Raw genomic sequence first — 8817 nt, forward strand, 5'->3', positions numbered from 1 at the left:
AACACTAAATACATGTGAAAATGTAGCTGGTTGGAGTAAAAAAAATTGCGTTCTGTACTTTTGTTCTGTTTTCTTTTAGAAAACGACTAAGTATTTACATATGATATCGACGATGCTGCTTGCAATTTAAATGTTTGTTTTGTTTTTTATGGCTACATTTTATCTGGAATTCCGTGGCTTATAATTATGTTAAATTACCTAATGTAATTTGCTCGTTTCTTTTATTTTGTCTATCGCCGCATACCTGAAACTGAACATATACACTTTGTGCTGTTGCTGCCATGCAGCGGTCACTTGGACCCTGTCTGGCCGCTTTCACGACTTTTAGTCAAGCGAACCTTCCAGCGTATTGCGTGGTAAAAACAACAACATCATCAACAAAAAGCGAATGCAGTTCTGATGCTCAAAGTAGCCCCTAATAGTGCACTGTTTATGAAACATTTGGCATGCTTTAGGGTGACGAAACGTAAAAGTCACCATTGCTTTCTATGCCTTACAGGCAATAAAAAGTGGGGTTCAGTGTGTGAGTTAAGGACGGGTCGTGCTGCCATATTTGCAACGCTTCGTTGCTAAACCAAGTGAAAAAACAATATACGTATCTCTCCCACAATTTTCGTTTGGAGCAGCTTTGTGTCTATTTCTTGGTGTGTGTGCAATAAACAGTTGTTAATTTCTACGTATGCACGGCTCTGGCTGTACGTCTCTTTACTTGGATTTAAAGTCAGCGATATGCGCAGATGAAGACTTGCTCAAGAATGAAGTGCGCTTGTTTTTTATGACATGCAGCTTGTCACTTTATAGAGCAACTATTGCAGTGGCTAGCTTTAAATGCCAATTTGACCCCGCTGTTGCGTTGCGTGAAACCTCATAAATACGACATCTTGAAACAAAGTAATTCCATTTATTTCTAAAAGATCATAAAGAAAGAAGGCTGTCATCGATTACATCATTAGTAGACAACGTGTGGCAGTTCAAGTTTAGTAATAATCTAGTATATGGCAGTTGTAATTATTCATGGCAGTTCGCAGCAACAAAGTTGCAGCACAGCTGGAATCATTCCAGGCTCACTGCAATCCTGAGAAAAGGAGTACAAGAGCAAAGTACGTTTCAAACTACGTAGCTATTATAATTTTGTTGTAGCACGAAAAGACGTCGATGTAGACGCGTCGCGTAGGACGAGCGTTGTTCTTAAGTGAAGATCTTAATTAAAAATTCAAGGCCATTATACTTTACTAACGTGACCAGTGGAGCTGCAAGCATGGTGGCAAGGTTACTTGTGGTAAAGATGGTCACAATGGCTTCGTGGTACCTATGGCATACACTGATTGGCCTACTCGCAAATGCAAACACATTATTTGATAACGTGAAATTGGTGCACGTACACCGCTGGGTGGTCGGTTGGGACCAATCAGTGTGGCATCTCAAGCGATATGTCTGCAATATGAAATGCGTAAAGCACTCTCTTTTCGGTAGCGACATATTCATATTAATATCACCCACAGTGACCAGAGGAGTAGTGTCGCAACTAACCACGGAAAATGAGTAGCCATGAACGTTACTGGGCTCCGAGCAATTGCATTTTTGTTTGCTTACGGTGGGGGGAGGTATGAGCCATTGCTCATTGCTTACAGAGGTACGAAACATTGAAGATTACAGTTTTCGACATGCTGTTTTATGTGTTGTATACGTTATTAAAATGAATGTGAGCAGTCTTCGCTTCACTTTGCTGATTGCTTGTAGCCTCTGCCTTACGGAGTTATGAGCCATTGCATTTTTTCTTGCTTCTGAAAATTAAGCCATTGACAATGATAGTTTTTGTGTGCGGACACTATAATATGCGGTACCCTGGCCATACACAGCTCCACTGTAGAAGATCGTATATGATCGATTGCAACACGCATAAAGAAATAACCCAGGACCTCCACTGGAGTTGTGTAAGTATGCGTAAGCATTGTGCTACTTGCTCATCTCCACGCAAACCAGGGTCATTATCAGTCTTGTCACACTATCTGACCAGTACAAACACTTATTAGCATTTATCGGTCGTTATCAACCTCATCAGACTAGATCCAACTCTCATGAATCCTTGTCGTTTGTTATCAACCTTTTCGAACTCGATCTGACCGTTATCAACTCTCGTCGGTCCTTATCAACCTTATCAGAATTTCTCCAATTATCGTAAGCCCTTGTCGCTTTTAGCACCTTATCCAACCGCATCATGCGATTATCAACCGTGCTGACACCTAAATAACTTATAAACATGATCAGACCCAAGTCTACAATTATCGGTGCTTATGAAACTTACTGAGCTTGATACGACCTTTATCAACCCTTGTCCATCCTTGTCATCCTTATCAGAATTTCTCCTATCATTGTAAGCCCTTATTGCCCTTCAGCACCTTACCCAAGCGCATCGAGCCATTATCAACCGTGACGAGACGCATGTAATTCATCACTCCCTATCATGCTTATCAACCGATTCACTGCTTATCTGTGTGTGCGCGCGGCATGAAGCACTTTAGCCCTCAGAGATGGGTGGCATTCAGCCGGTGAAAGAACGCCGCAACAGAAGGCGCATCGCGTGACCACCAGAACGCATTGGGGATGTGGCGTGTTTGGCACCAATCAGACTTTCTCGGATGTCTACAAATCTCCAAGTAGGCTCTACATGTGGTCCTAGAGATGGCTTATGCTCCAACATCACGAAACCTTTCAACAAAGCCTCCATGCGAACTGTTCTCCTTCGACATTAGTTTTGTAACACCGGCACAACACATTCACATGGTTCAGATATATTCATCTTCTGCAAGCGTTGGTGTTGAGCCCATTGTGTGAAACACTTAGCTTCGGAGCGCCTTGGAGTCGTAGGTTCGAAACTCACTACCACCAGCACTTTTCTTTCCGAATTAATTGTTTAGACAATAATTTCTTTATAGCGATTCGTCTAACGAGACAGACGGACGGAGGGATGGGTTTCCTCGTTGGCCCGGCATAGGAATGTTGGCGCATTTAAAAACAAAGGAACATGTCATCGGTGTATCTCGTCCACGTCTTCGTCCTTTCGTGCAGCAAAAAAAAAATGTTACTATATCAATTTGCCCAACTTTCGCTCCTATTGTAGTTACCTATCGACTTAGCCGTTAAAATGGCGCGAGTTGACGGCCAGCTTGGGCTAGTGTAGCTAAGTGCTCGTAGTCATGATGCTATCATGGTCGTTTCATTGTCGTCATTCCAGCTTGGTCATGTGACTCTCGTCATACCGTCATCTTCACACCTTCTACGCCGACCCAGTCGCCCAAGTTGTCTAATAGCTTTGGCTGCTGGGTTTGTGATGGCCGAGATGCCATCGCAGTCGTTGCATCGTCATCATTCAACCTTTGTCACCCGACTCTCGTCACGCCATCGATAGTAACGACATCGTCGTCATACAGTCGCATGCGTTTGTTGCTACGCCGTCGTCATGTGGCCATTGCATATGGTGACGACGACTCACGCCGTCGTCGTCATACACTCGTCGTAATTTCATTGTCCTTGCGCTGTTGTCATCACATCGTCGTCGCGGCCTCATCGCCAGACAAACGTCGTCAATGAATTCGCTGTCATACTGTCGTAGGGATGCCGTCATGATAGTTTCATTGTCATTATTCTGACTTCCTTATCTGGCGGCTGTCGTCTTGCCGTCGTCTTCACGAGATCGTCGTCATAAGTTTGTTCTCATGGTGTTGTCATCCCGCTGTCGTTTTGCAATTGTCATTGTTTAAGAAATGCCATTGCAGGTTTTGCAGGTTTTGCAGGTTTTGAAACCTAGACTTTGTGGCATTCTTCTTATAGCAGGTGTTTGCATAGTGGTGCGTTTGGGTCCGCGCACTTTTCAGTACCGACTTGTCTAGAGACACCAGGTGTTTCAGCAGGTATACGGTACAAGGTATGGATATAGTTCTTCGTTGGGTGCATTGTCCAACCACACCAGAATGTGGATGTGTGAGCTCTCTCGTTGCTGGAATTCGATTCGCTGAAGTGGTCAATGACCGTGTGCGGCTTAAGCGGTGAGAGGCGGGAATCTTCGAGAATGTTGAGAATGACGTTGAACATTTTGTAGGCATATATATATGGCGCACGCGACCAGGCCGTTGTTCCATAGTTCAGCAAGACCCAAGTAGGTCAAATATGGCGCACTGCAGCGAGGCGTTACCGCGTACACGCAGCTGCTCGAACAATTCACTGAGGCGACTCCAGTGGACCTCGCAGGCGGACATGGTCAAGATTGCCGTCGGTTTCCCAAGTACGCTAAGTCAATGCAGATACCGGTCGCTCACGCTTCACCCAGTAATGCACAGAGTTTTGAACTCCTTGCAGGAACGCCAAGTCTTGGTCGATGGCATTCCTCGCATATTCCCTGTCGTCCAACTGTCGCCGCGTAGTGTTATCAGTTGCGGAAGTTGCTCTGAAGGTCTCCAGCTTATCAAACATGTTATGGCAGATGACCTTCACGGCCATGTGCAAAACATGGACTGATCCTCTTGGTCGGTTGGTGTGCCTAATTTCACTTGTTGCTTTGGCAAATGAGGTTGGGTGGGAGCTACTAAATTTCCGCGGTTGAGCTAAGTAGATCTGGGGGAAAGAGATCTTCTCGGCGTATTCGTCATATAGCAGGGAGATTGGTGTCATCTCCTCACCCGGTGCTATACCCAAGCAACTGCTGCGCTGTTCCAGATCACTGATGTTTCGACATGCATCGTCATAGACTAGCGTTTGGGCATGTGTTCATCGCTCAGATGCATTGTATGGTATCATCTGGATCGGAAACTGATACCCCTCCCTCTATTCCGTCGTCGTACTCATCATCGTCTCGGTGATCTGGGATGGTACGCAGTTGTTGGTTGTCACTACGGGCATCGTAGTGTCGCTACAATGGTGTAGAGGCTAAGTAATGGAGCCACGCCTTCACATTTGCCTTTTACAGCGAAGCTGTCGATGGCTAGGATATCGAAAAAAATGTGTCCGAGATGTTAACAACAACAATGCGCCGGAGCAATAAGCCGTCCAACTGTTTCCGCGTGATGTTATCAGTCGTCCTGGCGGTCGCTCAGAATGTACCCTTTCTTCGCGCAGGCAAATCGAGAGGTAGGGACAAGAAGGAGGGTGAGAGGACTAACTGTCCATTGCAATCTCGCTCGCTTGTTCGTCGCGGGAAGGGATGGGAAAGGGCGCGTGAACTTGGGCAAGCCAGCATCGCCCTAGGTGCCCCAGCGACTTAAGTTGCACTTTGGACTTGCCATCGGCAGGACGCGCGTAGTTCGCTCTGAGGAAGAACGTGCCCTCAAGCAGAGAACAAAAGCGTGTATGGGAGCGAAAGCGACGAGAAGCCTGTGCCGCCAAACGCGCAGCGGCCGGCGGGTCGGGAACATCGTGTATGTGCCGTGCAGATGGAAGATGGGACCGTCGTCGCAATGGTCTACATCCCTCCGGCTACGTCCAAAGGATACATTGAGACCTTTCTAATAGACCCTTTTGTTTGGTTCTCATCCGTCAAAGACAACTCGATCGTCATAGCGGGAGACTAACGTCAACCTAGCACTCCCCGACGGCAAGTGGATAGTATCCTTCCTGTTGGAACGGTTTGGAATTGAGTGCTACACAGACGTCAACATGCCGACTCCGCGTCATCGGTCGTCTACAGATTTAGCCTTTGGCAAGAGCGTGTCTAGCATAGCAGTGCAACCAATCACGGCGTGCCACAGATACCACAAAGATATGATCACTGTTGTAAAGAATAAGACGAAATAAGGACTATGAAAACCACGAAGTTACGTGCATGTGTCTATTCAATCAATATAGCAACAACCATATAAATCAATATTGTTGTCAATATAGTCTGTCAATCAGTATAGTGTTGTCAATACAGCTTCGGTGGTTATCCTTCAGAGAGTGGTAGGGCACTAAATTTTTATCGCCGTCGCTCTGACACACATCGTCATAGATTGGAGAAATAGCTATTACTATTACGTTTTATCACTAACATTTCCACACGCATCGTCATAGAATATAGCGCTTTGGCAACAGCGTTCATCGCACCGGCGCATTGTTTTTGCCAACATCTCCGACACATTTTTTTTTCGAGATCCTAGCCATAGACCATTTTGTTGTTAAACATCTGTTCTTAACCTTGTGCATAGGACCTCTTTGGGTAACACCTGTGACAAGGGTAGTTCAAGGGCGGGTTACAAGCCCCCGAGCCCACAGGGGTATGTGCTATTCAGCTTTGGACCCTTTCTGCACTATCACCAGGATCGGCCCCCATGATATATCGTTTTCGTCAACATCTCTCACACTTTTTTTGAGATCCTAGCCACAGTCAGTTTCGCTGTGAAAAAAAAAATATCTCGTTTCATATTGCTTTCTGCGTACACACGGGAATAATGAAATGTGCTTTTTCTGTACGAATAGTACGATACACAGTGTCTGACCGCTGGTACGGGGATGGGTCTTTCACTCGAGAGAGAAACTTTTATTTATAAACGATTGACGTGCAGTGGTCGGAGACCCTTTAGTCCAAGGCCCCGCTGGCCTCGGCCGCCCGCTTGACCTGTGTTATGAAGGACTGTTGTCCCGCCAGGTCTGAGCTGGTTAGCTGTGCCTCCCATTGCTCCATTGTGTGGTGTGTTGTATCAAACGGGTGTGAATCACAATCCCAAGTAATGTGTTGTAGTGTTGGTATGCCTCCGCACCACGGGCAGTCGGGCCTGTAGCGAGTGGGGAACATGGCATTCTGTAATTTAAGGTGGGGGAATACCCCAGTCTGAATTTTGCGCCAGCTGGCGGCTTCCTCTCCACTGAGTTGTGGATGAGGGGGAGGGTACTTTTTTCTGGTTGCACGCTGATGAGCGAGAATCTCCCGGGCATTCGTTGGATTGGGGTCAATACAGTGGCTACCTGGGACCGTCCCAGTCGAGTCGGCCCGGTTAATAATACCTCGGGCTAGCGAATCGGCCAGTTCGTTCCCCTCAAGGCCTGTATGACCTGGACACCATAGGATCCGGTGATGATGGGCGAATTTCGTCGGTATTATTGAGTGACATGTTTTGGTCACGTGGCCCTTGAGAAAAAGGCGACATGCTTCTTGTGAATCTGTTATTGTGGTGACGCTCTTTTGCGTGCGTTCCGCGTGAGCGAGGGCCATTGCCACGGCGAAAGTTTCGGCAGCCGCGGGAGTACCTGCCCTAACGGAAGCCGTAAATTGTTGCCGTGCTTTCGTGTCGATGATTGCCACTGCGTACCTCCTGATGTTCATTGGGGCATCACTGGCGTTCGAGTGCACGTTCGAATACGCGGCTGCGTCTGTGTATATTGTGTTGTACGTGGTATTATTTTCATACATTGTTCTAATATGTTGTACACGTGCTTTTCGCCTAGCTTTATTGTATTCAGGGTGCATGTTTTTGGGTATGGGTGCCACTGTTATTCGAGCTCGTGTTGAGGGTGGTAGTGGTAATAACTGTTCGCTGATAAATTGTGGGTGTGGGGAAATACGTACCCTTGTCAGTAGGGCCCGTCCTGCGTGAGTGTAGCTCAAGCGTTCCCTCTGGGAGATAAGTGTGGCTTGTTTTAGTTCTTCGAATGTGTTGTGTACTCCTAAGGCCAGCAGGCGATCTGTGGGCGTCCCCTTGGGTAGTCCGAGGGCCGCTTTATATGCTGATCTTATTATGATGTCGACCTGCCTTTCCTCCTCGCGACTAAGGAAGTGGTAGGGCAGGCCGTACGTGACTCGGCTTATTACTAGTGCTTGGACGAGCCTCAGCGTGTCGTGTTCTTGCATGCCCACTTTCCTATAAGTTACACGACGGATCATTTGCGCAATGTTATTTGCGGTGGTTTTCAATGTTTTGATGGTGTGGGATGCGTTTCCGCTGCTTTGGAGCCAGAAACCCAAAATACGCATCGCCTTAACTTCTTGGACCGTGTGTCCTTCCACAACTATGTTGACAGGTCCGTTGGATATGTAGCCCCTCGAGTGTACCCGAATGACCTGCGATTTTTCGGGGGCACATTTGAGGCCACTACTCCTCGAGAATTTGTCTACTTCCTCGGCTGCTTGCTGTAGCACTTGTTCTTTGTGTCCCAGAGAGCCCCTTGCTGCCCATAGCGTTATGTCGTCTGCGTACAGTGTGTAACCCAAATCGGGGATTTGGTCCAGCTGTCGCGCCAGGCGACACATCGCCATATTGAACAGCAAAGGTGAGATTATTGCCCCTTGGGGTGTCCCTCTACCGGGCATATTGAACTTTTGGGAAGTGATTTGACCGATTCCTATCGTGGCGGTGCGGTTGGCGAGAAAAGCCCGCACGTAGTTGTACGTTCGTTCTCCACATCCCGTCAATTCGAGTTCCTCCAATATTGTTTTGTGTGAAACGTTATCAAATGCGCCCTTGAGGTCTAGTGCGAGCACTAGTCTTTCTTCTCCGCGGGCGATGTTAGCGATAACTTCTTCTCTGATCAGTAAGAATGCGTCTTGACAGGATAGCCCCGTACGGAACCCTATCATGGTGTTTGGAAACCATCTTATTTCTTCGAGGTACCGCTGCAGTCTTGTTTGTACTACTCGTTCGTACAGTTTACCCAGGCAGGACGTGAGAGAAATGGGTCTCAGAGCGCCTATTGAGGGGGTCTTTTTAGGTTTGGGGATCATGATAATTTTAGCGTGTTTCCATTCCGGGGGCAATTGGCCTTTGAGCCAGCTCTCGCCGTTGAATACTTCTGTGATTTTAGTCAGGACTCTAGCATCCAGGTTCCGAAGCATCGCGTTCGTGATGGCATCAG

At 47.2% G+C, this 8817-nt stretch overlaps 1 protein-coding gene across 2 annotated transcripts in view; it reads left to right on the forward strand.

Moving 5' to 3' along the window:
- The window catches only part of LOC139057840 (cytochrome P450 3A14-like), a 34689-nt gene extending 34009 nt beyond the window's left edge, over window positions 1-680 (forward strand). For both annotated transcript variants that reach the window (XM_070536581.1, XM_070536582.1), the window contains exon 14: window positions 1-680. This exon is cut by the window's left edge and continues 1238 nt beyond it. The gene's annotated coding sequence lies outside the window, so the exon portion shown is untranslated.
- The last annotated feature ends 8137 nt before the right edge of the window (window positions 681-8817 follow it).

This window comes from Dermacentor albipictus, chromosome 3 (assembly GCF_038994185.2).
Source record: "Dermacentor albipictus isolate Rhodes 1998 colony chromosome 3, USDA_Dalb.pri_finalv2, whole genome shotgun sequence".
NCBI classification, from domain to species: Eukaryota; Metazoa; Arthropoda; class Arachnida; order Ixodida; family Ixodidae; genus Dermacentor; species Dermacentor albipictus.